This window comes from Adiantum capillus-veneris, chromosome 4, assembly GCF_014529385.1.
Source record: "Adiantum capillus-veneris isolate H3 chromosome 4, ASM1452938v2, whole genome shotgun sequence".
NCBI lineage: Eukaryota > Viridiplantae > Streptophyta > Polypodiopsida > Polypodiales > Pteridaceae > Adiantum > Adiantum capillus-veneris.
In genome coordinates this window covers 8,452,239-8,470,521 of record NC_140934.1, presented here as the reverse complement: position 1 = coordinate 8,470,521, position 18,283 = coordinate 8,452,239, and the positions used below count along the sequence as shown (strand labels likewise).

Genomic DNA, 18,283 nt, shown 5'->3' with positions numbered 1-18,283 from the left:
CGGTTTCTCGAATCTATGAGAAGGTGATTTGTCAATTGCGCATGGGAAGAGAAATTTCAAAAATTTTTGTAAGCACTATTGGGGTTAAACAAGGATGTCCATTGTCACCAACTCTCTTTGGTCTATGTATCGATCAATTGGAACAAATGGTACTTGACTTTATGCAAGAAGAAGGCATTGAAGAGGTCACTATTTGCAATGCAGTAATCATGCTTTTGTTGTATGCGGATGATGTAGTGCTTCTAGCACACACTTTAGAAGATGCACAAAAGCTTATGGTTGTCCTTGAGAACTTTTGCTTGCATAGTGGGCTGATTGTAAATGAATCCAAAACAAAGGTTATGCTTGTGAAAACCAACCATAAGGAGAAGCCATGCATTGTGTACAACAACGAGACACTTGAAGTTGTTGAGAGCTTTAAGTACCTTGGCCTTGAGGTTCCATCCAATCACAAGTGGCATGAATGTGCTATGCGTCGTTTGGAAGCGGGAAAGAGAGCATATTATGCATTTGAGAACATGTGTAATGCGGGAAACATCAAGTGTTGGGTTCTCAAGAAGTATCTTTTTGATGCATTGGTGACACCTGTTCTTCTTTATGGAGTTGAAGTGTGGGGCGGGAGCATCTCAAAGTCTACTTGGAAAGAGTTTGAGAATGTCCAAAAGCGTTTTCTTACAAACTTTCTCCAAGTTAAGACACGAACACCATATATGCTCTTACTTCTTGAGTCGGGATCTCTTCCAATTGAGGTTATGGGCATGGAAAGGGTTGTGGAGTACATGATAAAGATGCGTCAAAACCCCTCACATCGACTTCCTACAATTGCATGGGAAGCAAGCAAAAAAGTTCAAAAGACGCATAAAAGCAAGATCTTGAGCACGGGATGGATGCAAGACATAAAGAAGTGGTTTGGGAGATGGGATGCATTACACTTGCTACATGATGCTTCAATTGACTCTCAAGTGAATGAAGCTTTTCTACAACGCCAATGTATTACGGCTTGGGAGAAATCCGGTGGGTCACGCTTCATACATTACACCACCTATATTGCCCCCAACTACAAAACCATGTTCTTCGCTGAGAGAGGAAACCGTACTCACACTTACATGCTTGAGCCTATTCCCTTGTCCGCGATACGCACTATCGCAGCAATTCGGCTTAGCTCCCATTTCCTTCGATGCGAGATAGGGCGTTGGGGCAATGGAGAAGAGTCAAATCGATTGTGCACATTATGCTCACTGCAAGTTCGAGAGTCTGAGTACCACACACTACTAGAGTGCTCAGCTTTTGATCACATCCGAACTTGCTTCTCTCACATTTTCAGCCATAACTTAGACCTACACACTTTCCTCTCCCAGCCAAAGTGTGGGCTCTCCATTGCGACTCTCATCACTACAATTTTGGAGCATCGAGAGTCACTCATCAGCCATACACATACTACATCACATGTAACTTTGGTCCCATAGGTCATATTTGACCTCCAAGGACGATAATAAAATCTATCTATCTATCTATCTCTCGCCTGTTGTGTCGTCGGAGCTGCAGGGTGCACTGATCAAAGGAAGGAGCTCTTGCCATGTGTCTGAGGGGCCACGGGGGGGGGGGGGTTCTCCATTTTGTCTGGATATTATCCATTACCCCTTTGGAATTTTATCTAATGATATTATACCTGTACCTCTTTTTAATTTTACAGTCTTTGAGTGCCACCAAAGTGTGCATTATCTTGCCCGTAGGATATCGCCCAACCTAGAGCTTTTAAAACAAAAAAAATGTGAGTGTTCAAAGGCATGTGTGTGTGTGTGTTTGTGTGTGTGTACATCTATGAGATGTCTTGCGATAGTCTTATGATGTTAAAATTCTTTTCTTCTCCTCCTCCTCCCGCCACCCCCCACTGTCCCTCCCTCCCCCTCACTCCTCATTGGATAGATCGTCGAGGTCTCTTGGATTGTTCCTACAAAGTTAGAACACCTCTCTCTCTCTCTCTCTCTCTCTCTCTCTCTCTCTCTCTCTCTCTCTCTCTCTCTCTCTCTCTCTCTCTCTCTCTCTGCCGGCTTAGCTGCAATGGAATTGCGCTTGACTGATCAAAGTATACTTCAATGCTTTATGAAGCTGGTAGCATGAGTTATCAAAGCTGCTCTCTCCCTAGAAACAATGTTGATCAACATGACCAACATGCTCCTACCTCAACCTTTGCAGCTATTAAGGCCGCTCCCCTCGATCGACCATTTTGTAATAAGCTACTTGTTGTGCGACCTCTTGTAATTTTCCATGATCTCTTTCATATTATCGACCTATCTTGATCCAATCAATGCCACCCTACGAGAGAGAGAGAGAGAAGAAGAAGAAGAAGAAGAAGAAGAAGAGAGTTTTAATGTCGTAGGAAACTATCCCAAGAGCGAGCTATGAGAGAGAGAGCGAGAGAAGAGGGAGGGGTGCAAGTCAATGTGACCCTACGGCAGGGCTAGAGCAATCGTGCTCAAAGCGGCCCAACAATATGGCTTGAGACATCGCCACCTCTCTCTCTCTCTCTCTCTCTCTCTCTCTCTCTCTCTCTCTCTCCTGCCTGTTGTATCGTCGGAGCTGCAGGGTGCACTGATCAAAGGAAGGAGCTCTTGCCACGTGTCGTTTGGGGGGGGGTGGGGGGGGGGGGGATTTCTCCATTTTGTTTGGACATTCTCCATTACCCCTTTGGAATTCTATCAAATGATATTATACCTGTACCTCTTTTTAATTTTACAGTCTTTGAAGTGCCACCAAAGTTGTGCATTATCTTGCCCGCAGGATATCACCCAACCTAGAGCTTTTAAAACAAAAGAAATGTGAGTGTTTAAAGGCCTCTCTCTCTCTCTCTCTCTCTCTCTCTCTCTCTCTCTCTCTTTGTGTTTGGGTGTGTGTAGATCTATGAGATGTCTTGCGATAGTTCTTATGATGTTAAAAGTCTCTTCTTCTTCTTCTCCTCCCACCACCCCCCTTTGTCCCTCCCTCCCCCTCACTCCTCGTCGGATAGATCTTTAAGGTCTTTTGGATTGTTCCTACGAAGTTAAAACTTCTCTCTCTCTCTCTCTCTCGGCTTGGCTGCAATGGAATTGCTCTCGACTGATCAAAGTATACTACAATGCTTTATGAAGCTGGTAGCATGAGCTATCAAAGCCGCTCTCTCCCTATAAACAATGCTGATCAACATGACCAACATGCTCCTACCTCAACCTTTGTAGCTGTTAAGGTCTCTCCCCTCGATCGACCATTTCATAATAAGCTACTTGTTGTGCGACCTCTTGTGATTTTCCACGATCTCTTTCATATTATCGACCTATCTTGATCCAATCAATGCCGCCCTACTATTTACACACACACACACACACACACACACACACACACACACACACACAAGGAGAAGAAGAAGAAGAGAGTTTTAACGTCGTAGGAATCTATCCCAAGAGTGAGCTCTGTGTGTGTGTGTGTGTGTGTGTGTGTGTGTGTGTGTGTGTGTGTGAGAGAGAGAGAGAGAGAGAGAGAGAGAGAGAGAGAAGGTCCCATAGGTCATATTTGACCTCCGAGGACGATAATAAAATCTATCTATCTATCTATCTATCTATCTATCTCTCTCTCTCTCTCTCATGCGACATGCATGGCGGCCTGTGAGCAACGTGAAGCACACCCTGCGCCTTGCTCTGTCATCTTCACCTCCAACTCAAATCCCACCTTTCCCTGCTTGAGTTATGGCTGCCTCTGACTGAGCCCAACAAGGTGGACTCTCTCTCTCTCTCTCTCTCTCTCTCTCTCTCTCTCTCTCTCTCTCTCTCTCTCTCTCTCTCTCTCTCTCTCTCTCTCGCGCGCGCGCGCGTGTGCATGCGCTTGGAATGTGTGTGTGTGTGTGTGTGTTTTGGGGTTTGGGGGGGGGGGGGGGAGGGGGGGTTCGAATTAAAACGCCGCACGCCCAAAGTGCAGAAGAAAGTTGGGGAAGGGATGAGGTCGAATTGAAACGCGACGCAGAAGAAATTCTCTCTCTCTCCAGGCAGCCCGGTTACAGTGATCACACCTCCGGAGCTGGCCGGTTGAAGGACTCTCTCTCTCTCTCTCTCTCTCTCTCTCTCTCTCTCTCTCTCTCTCACACACACACACACACACACACACACACACACACACACACACACACACACACACACACACACAGCGGCCCGGTTGCAGTGCGCACACCTCCGGAGCTGGCCGATTGAAGGAGCTACTACCACGTGTAGTGGGGGAGGGCCGGAATCCCTCCCCCCATTATACTAGTATAGATCATGAAATAATCAAATTCCAAGATTCTCCCCTTTATACGCTCTAGGCAAAAATCATGTGAATATGTTTTGCTCCCCCCCCCCTCATGACTAAATAACATGGATGGGGGGTAAGGGGATCTAGGGTGCGCAATTCGGGCACAGATCCGAGGGACCCCACGACCATTAGATGGCCTTAAAAACTAGACTTCGACACTCACTACACTTGGACAAGGGGCCAGTCCAAAGATCAAACCAGGGCGCCACTTTTCAAACACGCGTGTGTCATCTTGGTGGTTGGCACACATGTCAAAAGTCGTTGGGACATTGCATCGTGGGTTCGAGCCAGGTTCCACAAGGGCGCCCTTCATTTTTGGGGGGCCATGTTTACCTCGAGATTCGGGCTCTCAGTTCTCCCTCATTGATCCCCTCACTCCACCCCACTTGCGGGCCGTGTCACGTAGTGCCATGGTAGTTTCACAATTGTGCTCCCTCAAAATTGTTCCCTCGACCTATCATGGTTGTAGATTGTGCTCAACTTGTGATCAATTACCACACTAATATTCTTTATTCTTATGGTAATTGCTGCATGCAAATATGAATGAGTCAAATATTAAGATAATACCTTCTTGCTAGGACACCACCTCACATTGTATGATTGTTATTTGATAACATGTGAATTATTCATTCAAAGGATATGTCTATTAGGTAATGGCGAGTCCACATCAAGTTCCGTACACAAAGGAAGTCAGTATCAAATAATGATCAATGATAAAAATGAATGAAAGAATCTCAAAGAGAATGTTGTCAGTAATAGTGAAGCAACTGGGCGAATGCATGTACGACGCATCACAAACAGTGCACAAAGGTGGGCAAAGAGTGGATGGAGCATTCATGGCACGAGTGCGTATAACTATGCGAAGGATCTGTCCATCTCCATTTTACACACAACCTCTTGTACCAGTTTCTTCGCAACCTGCAAAACCTATTTCGAGTTTACAACAGCATCAAACACATTCGACAGTCGCAGGCGTGCTACTCGACACACCTCGCTACTTGCTCTATGGGTCGTTCACGACCACCACAAGTAAATCCTTTTCCACCCACACTTGCTCGTTTGAGTCGTGCATGGGAAGGAAGTCCACCTCACAGCACATGCAAGAGACATTAGACACCATGATAGCAAAAGCAGAGCGTCTAAAACCCCGAGTAGTAGAAGCTTTAGGAATGGTCCCACACATCAAAATCGTCAAATACGTTTTTCAAGAGAGAGAGAGAGAGAGAGAGAGAGAGAGAGAGAGAGAGAGAGAGAGAGAGAGAGAGAGAGAGAGAGAGAGAGAGAGAGAGAGAGAGAGAGAGGACCTATTAAAACTGTGGGGTTTAGAGGTAGCAAGCATCACGTAGCATTTGATGAGCACGTATCAAGCTGATAAGAACATAGCAGTAGTAAACGGCAGAACACGGAGCTAACACCTGGTGAGGTAGCCCATGCGTTCAGACTTCCAAATGCACAAAAGTATACGCCAACCACAACAGATGAGGTCAATAAATTATTAAAGGAAGATGAGCAAGAAAGAAAGAAGTGGAAGGATGTTGCTAAGGGAATCTCGGTTGCAACATTGGAGTGTATTGCTATGTACAAGTTCATATCAGAGATTATCAGCTTGAAGAACAATCCCACCTATCTTTCAATGAAACTCTTTGCCATGGTACTAACTAAAGTTTAGAACCCAAAACCCAACATCAACCTAAGCCAATTTCTATATACTAGTGTGGTGTAGTAGATTGCCAAGGCCCAGTCCAAAAACTTGTTCAAGGCCTAGTATATCTAGCATTTTGTGTACTGGGCAGATCTGGCCCCAATACCCATGAATGTACTAGCAATCTGGGGTAGAGTAACCAAAGACAGAGCCACCAACATCACAATGGAATCTTCTGAGAGGAGATTGAGACTGGAGGGGCAAATAAAACAGGCACAAAGGATACCGCCACAAAGCCAATAGCAAGCAAAGGCAAAGAAACAGTGCAACAAGCTTGGACAAAGAGACAGGTCACTCAAGTTGAAGCAGGGTCATCCACCAAGAAACAGAAAACAGGTGACCTATTGAAGATGTCTAAAGGAAGAGTCCACAAGCCAGAAAGCACTCAGAAGACTACATTGGATACATCACAAAGCAAGGCTAGTGAGCATCAACAAACAAGCGCATGGAAAAGAGGACAACACAAATAATGCTAGTGTAGAGAGAGCTCAAACCAGTGCCAAACGGCCTGAGGAGGTAACAGGTAGTGGACCGGAGCCTGGACATAGCGAGTTGCCAATCATTAAGCCGGACAGGCTCCAAAGACTCTACACACCACCACTCAAAGGAAGGCTCGTAATAAGGAAACCTGACAGAGCTGCTCTAACCTATGCATTTTCCATGACAGTCTACGAGTCAAACCACACTGCTCTAGAGACAGTGACTCAGGGATGTGCAGCAGCCATACAGTCTGGATGGAACACCATAGTTAACTCCATCGACCAAATGATGAAGCACAAGCATCTGGGTCCAGTGCGGACATCAAAAAATTACAAAAAGAGTTGAGGATGATGAAAAAGTCATTGGATCAAGCTCGGACAAATAAAGCTCAATGGACTCAAGAACTTCTCACATTACAAATTCAATAGCAGAACCATGATAGAGAACTGCAAGTTCTTCAGAATAAGGTTGAAAAATTAAGAGATATAAACACGTGTTGTAGGAGAAAGAAGTTACGCAGCAAGAAATGAACAGCTTCAGCAAAATGCTGATTGATTCTAGACGCTGCTAAAGAAAAAAGAGCTGATTACAAAAAATTGTACCAAAAGCATCACTTGACAAAAGATGCCATAATGAAAAAATACATTTATCACTCAGTGGCATAGATAACCAATAAGGATGGCGATCTAACCTTAAATGACTGACCTGGAAAACATCATCGCATTCATTACAGCTCTGGTAAATGTAGCACTTACAAAGTATTTAGAAAATTAGAAGAAACAAGAGGAGGAGGATGAGGATGAGAAATGAGATGATAATAATTAGAATGAAGCCCAGCAGAAGCAGCAGAGGGAGGACGATGACGATGATAATCAAGGTAAACATAACGCAGGGACAACTGGAGGTGGGGCAACACCGACTGGAGCATCATCCTCAGATTAGGCCCAAGAACGGGCATATGGCTTATCAACCACCACCTCCTAGAGAGACTCAACAACCGAATCCACCAAATTAGCAAACGGGGCAACTGATAGCACAATGTCAGCATAAAGATAGCAAAGGCAAAGCCATTATCACTGAAGTAGAGTCTGATAGTTTTTAATACTCAACTGAACTAGTAGCCTTGAATAAGAGCTTAAGAAGACATAAGCATCTTCATATTCAACAATACTTGGACAATGACACAATTTACTCAAATCTGGAAAGATTTCAGATGCTTTCTATAGGAGCCAAACATATGGTGGCAGGTTGGAAACTGGCCAGTTATCATGAACAAATGAACAAACAGTATGTCAACTTCCACCACATCCGATTTGTGTCCAAGTACTAGATAGGGTTCCAATATGGCGCTTAAAAAATGATGATAAAGTGGTATACCCAGCCGACAAATACTTAACAATGGTGGACCTTCAGCCTCTAGGAATACAGGTAGAGTTGTTATTGAGCACCAGACCAACGTACCAATGTATGAAGGATATCAGGGTGCAGATTAAAGAGATGCTCATCCTAATGCAAAATGCAAGGGAAATTCTGGATCGAAGGGTCAAAACTCTGTAAGAGAATAATGCAACGAGCAGTCGAGGGCTTAAGCCCCAGATGACTCCCAATAAGCAAGAAATGCACTTGAAAATTTTATATCATCTAGTGTGGATTTTCAAAAAAATGATACAGCAAGAGAATCGGATGATAATGAATTTCTTGAAATTTGTACCTAATTCTCCAACGCTCTTATATGCTATTACAACCACTGAAGCTGTGTTTCCTTGCTTCTTTCCATCGCTTTACCCACCTCACACTCAGCATGCAAACTAGCAAAGGTATGTTCAGATAGCAAATGGGATCAAGGTCCGGTATGAGGAGCTTCCTTGGAGTGGCAGGCATGGAATTAAGTATTGAAGGACGCACTGAAGAAGACTGTGGCAACTAAGCTGATTGCGGATCTACAAATATTTCAACTCTTAATGGGTCGATAGAAATTTCAGATCAGAAGGCTATTTAAGATCACAAACTAGCTTCTTCAGCTAACAATCGAGGCCTCTAAGATCCCGAAAAAGGACTTAAATATAAGGCAAGCTCTAAACCCTAGTTCAAAGAAATGGCAGAGATTTTGTTTGAAGCACACGTCAAATGTAACCAGCCATTGCCTCAAGGATGGATGCGCACTCCATCCTATTGCCATAATCTAGCCAGGGCTAGGCTGACAAAGGGCAAACGTACTCTATATGATGCTGACACCAAGACATGGAATCCACTAACGCCCTATGAAGTAGAAATGAAGATAGCTCGGAAGGAGCAGTTGGAGCAAGAAGCCATACTCAGATTAATTCAGAAAGACAATGCAAATCTCAATGCCCATGAATCCTTCACATGAAGGTCCGCTCGCCAGACACTGATTAAACCACTGAAGTGTTTTGGCATGGGCACAACACTCGAGTCCTATGATGACATGGGAAGGCTTTACTCTGGAGTCCTATGCTGATAAGATTTCACACTGGAGTCCTATGCTGACAGGATCTCAGAATGAACTACTATGCTGACATTGGAGGACTTCACTTTGGAGTCCTATGCTGACAGGATTTCACATTGGAGTCATATGCTCACATAGGAGGGCTTGATGCACAAGTACAAGATATAAAAGGAAGCAGTGAAGCTACCTTTGACACTAACACTTTTTGAAAATTTTGGTATTATACCAAAATTCAAGAAAGGGGAGCAGAAATATAGAAGGCGGGAACAACTCTTAGTAAGCGGCTCGCCGAAAACTGCGCCGGAAGCTTCTAGAGGCAGTAACCAGATATTTACCAATAGTAAATGGCAATACACATTCAATTAGACACCAATCCGAGGGACTATAAATAGGACCCACTATTTTATTTTGGATCTCTTTCGCTCTCTTTGACTCTCGGTATCTCTATGTCCTGGAGTAGATCTCTTGCTATTATCTAGACTTAACCCAAGCCTTGTACTATGATATCTTGAGCCATTGGATAATGTTGAAGCTTTTCCAGTACTACTTCCAGTGTACTTTGTACAGTCTCTGAGTAATACAATACCAATTCCAGTACATGCTTCCAGTGACATTTCATTCCCATTTTTAGTTCTGTCTTCCAATATTCTGTAGTCTGATTTGAAGTCCTTAAGTCTGATGGCAACTAACTCCAACAACCACTCTGGAATATTTGTCTGAACATGACCATCTCATTCGAAACTCACATAAAAAGCATTGTACATCTACTATGTATTTCAAAATCTCAGTCTAAAGGTCACATTGTTGATCTTTTCCAAAACCTACAAGGGCGAAGACATCGCATACTTAGCTTTGGGAAAAGCCTTTCCGTACCCTTCCTCTCTCTAAGGCGTGCCTTCTCAAAATGAAGAAGCACCTAATCATTCCTCTTCAACTGCAAACTTACGTCGATACTTGTCAGCATGCAAGACCTTCTCTAGTGCTTGTACGAAATGCTCTCTCTAGAAAATCTTGTCCTTGGTGCACCAACATTTTTGCCACCCTTGACAATCTCTGATGGTGCCTTCCTCGTAGAATTATCAATGGTGTTATTGGCAAATACTTTTTTTAGACAATAGTGTTATCAGAAATATGGCACTTCAACAAATCGATACCACACAAAGGTGGTTGTTTGTGACTTCTCATCAATCTACGGATGAAACAATTTGAGCATATGCTTCTTGGCCACATATTCACACACTACTCTCCCAAGTAACGGTATATTTGAAGTCCTCATCTAAAGTAATAGACTTAGACATCCCATATATAATCAAAAAAAATGTGAGACAAACAACTTTGCCAATTCACTATCTTTTGTATTGATTTTCTCAATTTGGTGTTAATAGTCCGTATCGATTTTGCAAATGCTTTTCCCTCAACATATTCATTCCCGTTTTTGGCTTCTCCAACTAAAGCAATGTCTGCAAAAAGCACAATCTCCCTAAAGGCACCTCCCTCCAAACAACACTTTCTTCTAATATCTTCAAAAGAGAAGATTTCTTAAAAAAACAACTTTCTCAAAAAGAAACTTTTGTAAAAGCAGCTTCTTCAAAAGAAATTTCTATAAAATGCTGCTTCTTCAAACAACAATTTACGTAAAATGCTTCATCTGCAACAATTGATTGTTGCAGCTGTAGAATGGATTTCTCTCGGAAGAAAAATTGTTTTGATCTCAAATACCACTGCCATCAGCCACTCGCAAAGAGACATAATCACTTCAATCAAAACGGTAAAGCACTTGAAAGAGAGAACACCCCACGATAGACAGGAGGCACGCAATGGTGCAGTTCTACTCTCGAATGCAACCATGCACACTCAATCTAACTAAACTAACTCTCAAGGATCACATATAAAGCCAATAATACAAAAGCAAGAAGCCCTAGAAAAACATCAACTCTTTCCAAAACTTGTCAAAAAACACTACCACATCAGTATTGTATCGTGTCAACATGTACGGATACTTCCCCAGGTTTTGAGTCAAGATCTAGGCCATGATTTTTGGCTCACTACCATGTCAGGAAGATCAAGTGTCTTGAGATGCCCTAACACGTCAGCCCTTTGAAAATGTCTAAGATGCTAATTTTGGAATACCATATGGCATGTCACAATAGGTCGATTGCCTTTTCTTACACAAGGTGGAAGCTATGTATGAGATGATGGAAGGAGCTGGGACTTAACTATACTTTCTTAAGAGACTACGTTGAACAACAAATTTTCTCAATGGTTTGCACAATATATTTGTCAATGACGGATGGCACTATGGACATTGTCACAGGTATCTTAATTCAAGATTCGAATTGCCCGAGCAATTTATTTTTCGTGACAATAGATATAATACAGACATTTCATTACTTTCCTAGGATTCATCACAATGTAGGCCATTCGTTTCATAAGTAGATTAGACTTTAGACTTAACGGACACTTAACCCATTCATACTTCCCTTTCATTAAATGATTGAATGCTCTTATTCTGGTGGCCCTCAACAAAGTCATAGCAGCACACACGTTTGGTGAAGAGATGTGTTGGAACTTGGGCCTCTCACTTGAAACGACCGATGGAAGGATTACTAAAATGAGCCAAATTCCAAATAGACATTTCTACAAAACCTATATGCAACAAAAGTGTTCCATTCAAATAGTAAGGAGACTTAAAAAAGAAGAGGCATCGGGTCTAATCGTTGCTCGGGGTGCATAATAGCTAGTGAAGACCTAGCCCACCTTTTCATGGGATGCCAGGCAATCAAAGGCATGGATGGGAAAATATGCAAGTGGATTCAAAGTACATGGAAAATTAAGTTCTTCAAGAATGATCTGTTCTTTGGTAGTAACAGGTTGGGAAGTCCTGCTCTTCTTGTCTGCACTCAAATAATCAGGTACTACTTGTTGCACCATATTTGGCAAGCAAGGAACTGCTGTGCAGTTGAGGGGGGATATGGTTGTGGCAAGCTTTTGTGAAATCATACAAAAGAGCACAGTGACGATACACATGATCGGAGGTAAACAAGCCTCAGAGGACTGGTCTAGAACAATGCATAACATCTTGTAATAGGGAAAGCCTTGGGGTGGTAGTGGTTTTATCTGCCAAAAGCAGATAAAGTGCAATCCCGTGACCCCCGAGGCTCGGTCTGAGCTCGAGGTTGCTGTATATTTCTGATGTTCTTAATACTATCCACTCACAATTGTGAGTTTTGCAAAAAGAAAAAAAAACAAAGAAGGAGCTCACTTTCCCATAGTACTCGTGAAAAAAAAAAATCAATTACCTATCCTGTGTGTAATATTCTATTGGCAATATTGCAATTAAAATAACGTTGAACCATTGGATGCATTATTTGTCTCCAAAAAAAGGTAATGTAAGGAGCACGTGTGTGTTGTGCACATGGACAGATGCACATGAATCAATCATAACTACAATTTATGTGAAAAATGTGTACTAAATAAAGAAATTATTTAAGCTATGTAGAGCATACATGTTGACACAACATGAGATCCACCATTAAGAACAACCCAAACATGGAAAATTAACAAGACAATACCAGAAAGAAAAGAAAAGGTGAGGCACAAAAGCATTGAATAAGCGATACCGTTGTATGCTTCTCTCTGGTGAGTGCTTGCCACCTACTTCAACACACTTGCATTGCATGGGGCTGAAACTTGGACCTCATGGTCCCCATGAGAAAGCCTTACCATCACACCATTAATCCATTTACCCTATGTACGCCCTAGTTTACTCAATAGTTCAATCTACTTTACCCCAAATTTACCTGATAATTTGGCAACAGAGATGAAGCCAACGTTGTACCGTTCGATTTAGTCCCTAGATCCCCTCTAGAGCACCCCATGTGAGAGAGAGAGAGAGAGAGAGAGAGAGAGAGATTGCCCTTCGAGATCTCAATCACGAAATGTAGGACTACTTATTTCTCGTCGTATAAAAAAGAAATGTAACTTAAATATAAAAAACATAACATACATGCATGTACTCACATACATGCATACATACATACATGTGTGTGTGTACGCGTAGACACACTATATATATATATATATGTGTGTGTGTTTCACATAACAAGGAGATATCCAAGTTACTAAAATGGAACATGTGCTACATTAGATGATAAACGTATTTTGTCTCCTAATAAAATGAATACAAACTACAAGCCCCACTAAACATGCTCAAACACAAAGAAGAACACATATCCATGTCTGTATAAATGCAACTAGTAAATGATTAACCCTTGTCTAAAAGACTCCATAGCCCACTTTCAATATACCTAATCACAAATAATAAAAAAGAACCAATCATTCAAACAACGAATCTCATATGTATTAATGTGTAAAACTAATGAATTATAATATACTCACGCTGACGACCTCTCGCAATCATCAATCTCCAAAATTCCAAATCCAAGTCTCATTAGAATAGAGTATTTGTTTAATAATCTCATACAATTTTCACTTGAATAACCTTTAATCATAAAGAACATGATAAGGTGAACATAAGCTTCCAAAGGCCTTATATTCAAGCCATAGCCATATGCATGTGCTTTAAGGCTCAAGGCTATTTATGTAAAAACAGTACAAGAGTAAAAATCACTCTCAATCATTCCAAAGAGACTTTTGAAAAGTGGTGCTTGATGATTTTACAAGAGGTATATTACAATATATATGTTGAAATGTGTAAGTAATAGTCAAAAAATAAACAATAAATGTATAACTTTTGAATGAAAGTAAATTTTATTAATTTAAAGCTCAAATATAGTAATAAAAAAAGTTTACTAAGTTTTTTTTTGTTAAGGGTTAATCACTCACTAATTGAATGTATTTTAAAAATAACACAAGAATAAAATTTATATTCACATATATAACGACAAAATAACTTCATAACCCAAAATTATATTCTCAATAATATCCAAAGTAATACAAGAAAAAAAAGTAAAAACATCTATTTTCAATAGTATTCAAAAAATACCCATAAAACAAAAAATAATTTCAATCAAAACTTAAGCATGCATGTTCAAGCTGGTAGTCAATTGAAATGTTGCCACATAAAGCAATATTCACTTCTTGAAAAATAAAACATTATCAAAAAAATTCTAGAACTATGTAAGATCGCTATTATGAAGGAAATTATCTGAAGAGGAAAAAAGATTTAAAATTGGGCTACCTGAAAGAAACAATTTTCTTTTGATTACACCTTAGAGAAGCATAGTAGAGCAAGAATGCTATAATGTATACAAGAAATGAAACCACACAATTTACCAGCAAAAGCAATATTAATTTACATGAATAAACTTCTAAAGTCAAGAAGATCTACACTTTCACAAACAATACTAAATTTAATGAAAGAGAAAAAGTTTGGAAAGAATTGTGATTTGGCATGGTCTCTTCGTGATGGTTATCACCAATACGTGTCGAACCCAAAGCAGTTCAAAGGTTCCTTAGGTCTAAAAAGATTTGATAGCCAAGGTTTCTAGTGTGATAAAGATCACAAAACATGCCTTAGAAATTCTTCCACCTTGATCTTTCATTCAAGTAGATCTACTTACGTGAAAATGAACTAACAAGAGTAAAAAGATCATTTGCGTATCCCCTTAAACTATATATATCATATATGATGTATAAAAATCTTTTAAGGGTGTTTGAAAACTTTAGAAACTCCACACCATCAAGTTCATAAAATTGACATAGAAACAAGGACCATATTTAAAAAACCTTGTGATCTCTCGTTTAAGTAGATCTTCGGGAGGGTCACTTAATAAGTATGTGGCTATCACGTGAGTGCAACAGAAGGGGTTATTTATCTTTATTTTTTTCATATTTTCACATATAGAAGGGTATCATAAAATGAAATTGGAAAAAATTTTACAAATTTGATAAGAAAAAGGTGCATTTTATTTGCCAAAAAATTATAGATAAGGAGTTTTAAAAATAGTCCTTGAATGCATGCGATTACACAATCTATATATAGTGACCCCCTCGAGAGTAGATCTTCTCATATAAAAATGTAATTGTCAAGCGTAAAAAGGATCATCTACATATTAGCCCCTTAAATCATGTATCTCATATATGAAAATCTTTTAAGTGTGTTTAAAAACATCATATAAAGGATAAATAAGGTGACGAACAGTAATGTAAAATAAGAAGCTCAAGAAAATGACTACATATATAAACATATGCAATGAGAGTGCAATTGTGGTGTGGAGGAGGATCAATCCAGCCTACAGACCTTGGTGACGAACCAAGCGTACACCCCTCCAACATATCTCCTACCCCCTTTGGTTGGAAGAGAATAGAGAATCCAACAATGGGTGATAACAAGAGATACAGTAAAGGAGAGGAAATTCAAGTCAACATTAGGGATAATGCACCAGGTATTTGCACCAAACCACACCTCTTTAGCAATGGCTCCTACCCAATCCATTGGTGAAAACATAGACTACCCACCAGTAGTGGAAAAAGTATACATTGAATAAAACATGCAATGTAAGAAGTGTAGAAATTGGTCAATTGCGTACTATCCATTATTGATCAATTACAACCTACAATCCAGTTACATCGCCACTATCCATTAATGCACATTACACATAATTCACACTTTTGAAACCACACTAGGTCCTACATACAAACCACCTGTAGCATGTAGATCTTAGATGTCTACACCTCTGTATGTAATGACATCTACTAGTTAAGGCCCCTCATCACCTCTAGAAATACTCATTATCTAGATTCCGTTCATCTTTCCAACCTTTACTATCACAACACTCAGATAAATGACACAAACCAAATGGCACCATCACTTATATAAATGGATAATTATGTCTCAACAAATATATATATATATATACATGTAGATCTTAGATGTCTACACCTCTGTATGTAATGACATCTACTAGTTAAGGCCCCTCATCACCTCTAGAAATACTCATTATCTAGATTCCGTCCATCTTTCCAACCTTTACTATCACAACACTCAGATAAATGACACAAACCAAATGGCACCATCACTTATATAAATGGATAATTATGTCTCAACAAATATATATATATATATATATATATATATATATAGGTGAGTTCCCACACACAATACATTAAATGAGATCATGGACTGCCAACAAGCCCATAGAGAGATGGGGACCCTAATCTTCTATAAAAGGTGGGAATTGGAGAAAGCTCTGGATCGAAATCTATTCCAGTTACTCATGAGTAGAGACTCACCATAGCATGGCGCAAGCTACGAAAGCCTCGTTCCACCCAACCCCATCAAGGAACCTTGATGGCATGACTACGCATGGAAATTTTACCATGCACCTATAATTTTTACGAGTCCCATCCATATGGTACGTCATATAGTACGGATCGATACTGTATAAGTATGATCCCTATCGTTTTTTTGTCTTTTGTTTTGTTTTTTTTTTTTCCCTCCTCAAGCCTGATTGTCCATATGAGTTTTGTTAGGTGGAGCAAGGTTTTTTCCATTCCTTTTACTGGAGTTTGAAGCCGACTTTAGTTCGGAGAAAAAATTATAATCAACAAGTCTTGATTAAGGTTTACAGTGTAGTTTTGGCAATGAGCATTCACCAATTTTCACTTTGTGGTATTTTAATTCAAGATTTTATCATCATAAAAGTCATAATTATTGTGTTTGAAGTGGTAATGGGTATTTTGCAATTGTTAGTGTACAAGTCACAAGTGAAAATCCACTTGATTGATATTCTAGGTAGGTAGATCTGTCTAATCAGCTATAAGGTGATAGTTTATATGTTTTTAAGTTTTTATTACAAAATTCCTATTTTTCTCTAATTATTAAATTATTATTTTTTATCAATAATGTGTATTTTTACGTACCTTAAACCTCAATCCATGCAAGATTGTGTACCTTACATACCGATTACATACTGCATTTTATGTATGGTTCCACCATAGTGGACTATGCAAAGCATTGTGCCCATCCACAAGTCTAAGAAAATTTTGATTGATGCACCTACATGACTATCATGATTGGCAAAACCTTGCACAAGATTTAAGGAGACGAGCTCAACTCATGAAGACAGAGGGCTTGTATCCTCAGAGACAAGCCTAATTCACACAAGTCTTCTCTACTCATGATCACATATTCACTCTTTCCCATTTCATTCATCAAGGGTGTTATTGGGTTAAGAGGACACACACTTGTATAGTTCAAAGACATAGACAAAATGAAACAAGTCACACAATGAGCCAAAACCTATGACCCCTCTATCAGATGTTTCTTTATTTATGGGAAAATTGTACATAGTATCATGAGCAATACAATGCCAAACTTGCATGCATGTGAAAAATTCAGCATTGCAAACAAGTGAATGTCGATGTCGATTCTCCACCAAGCCTCTTGTTCCTTTTATCTACTTTCTGAAGTGCCCACATTGTCCTACACTTACTTGAAACTCGAGGGGGTCACTTAATAATTTCTATACCTAGATGAATCCACGATAAGCCTAGATTCACCCTTGAAGGAAAGCGCAAGGTAAAGATCCATCGTAGTCACCCATGAGACAATATAATCATCAGATCCATCATGCATAGTATTGACTAAATACCACGAGGACCCCACTAACGTCATCAATGCCCAATAGTGGGTGTAGAACTAGGTACTAACATATGCTCCCAAACACCACACACACACACACACACACACACACACACACACAAGTATACATCTACTTTCTAAAGTGCCCACATTGTCCTACACTTACTTGCAACTCAGGGGGGTCACTTCATAATTTTTATACCTAGATGAATCCAAGAGAAGCCCAAATTCACCCTTAAAGGAAAGTGCAAGGTAAAGGCCCATGATAGTCACCCAACGAGACAATGTAACCATCAACTCCATCATGCATAGTATTGACTAAATACCACGACATCCCACTAATGTCATCAGTGCCCAATAGTGGGTGTAGAACTAGGTACTAACATATGCTCCCAAACACCACACTGACACACATGAGCATACATCAACACAAAGTTCAGTGTATTGTGTTTCTCTCTTGACTCCGAAGATCAAGGGCAGACTTAGTCATAATGAAGCCTAGCAATAAAACAAGCATCAAATCGGAAATATTAGCACAAAAATGAGGTAGTTGATAGGGCATACGTACCACAAAAGATGGAAAGAATTAGCACAATATCTATTGGTTGTAACTCGGACAAAAACTTCACAATGTGAATTTTGCATGTCCGCTATACGACTAAAAAATATACATAGATGAATCCAAGATAAGCCCAGATTCACCCTTAAACGA

At 40.2% G+C, this 18,283-nt stretch overlaps 1 long non-coding RNA gene across 10 annotated transcripts in view; it reads right to left on the bottom strand.

The window, feature by feature from the left end:
• LOC147458667 (uncharacterized) overlaps positions 1–18,283 on the bottom strand; it is a 96,752-nt gene that overhangs the window by 27,910 nt on the left and 50,559 nt on the right. The window contains exon 3 of one of the 10 annotated variants that reach the window (XR_015187789.1): positions 2,782–2,800. The exons of 7 other annotated variants lie outside the window; for them this stretch is intronic. This is a non-coding gene — a long non-coding RNA (uncharacterized LOC147458667). Of the gene's footprint in view, positions 1–2,781; positions 2,801–7,181; positions 7,480–10,260; positions 10,427–18,283 lie in introns of those variants that run through there. 2 more of the 10 variants (XR_015187784.1, XR_015187786.1) reach the window with 2 other exon arrangements.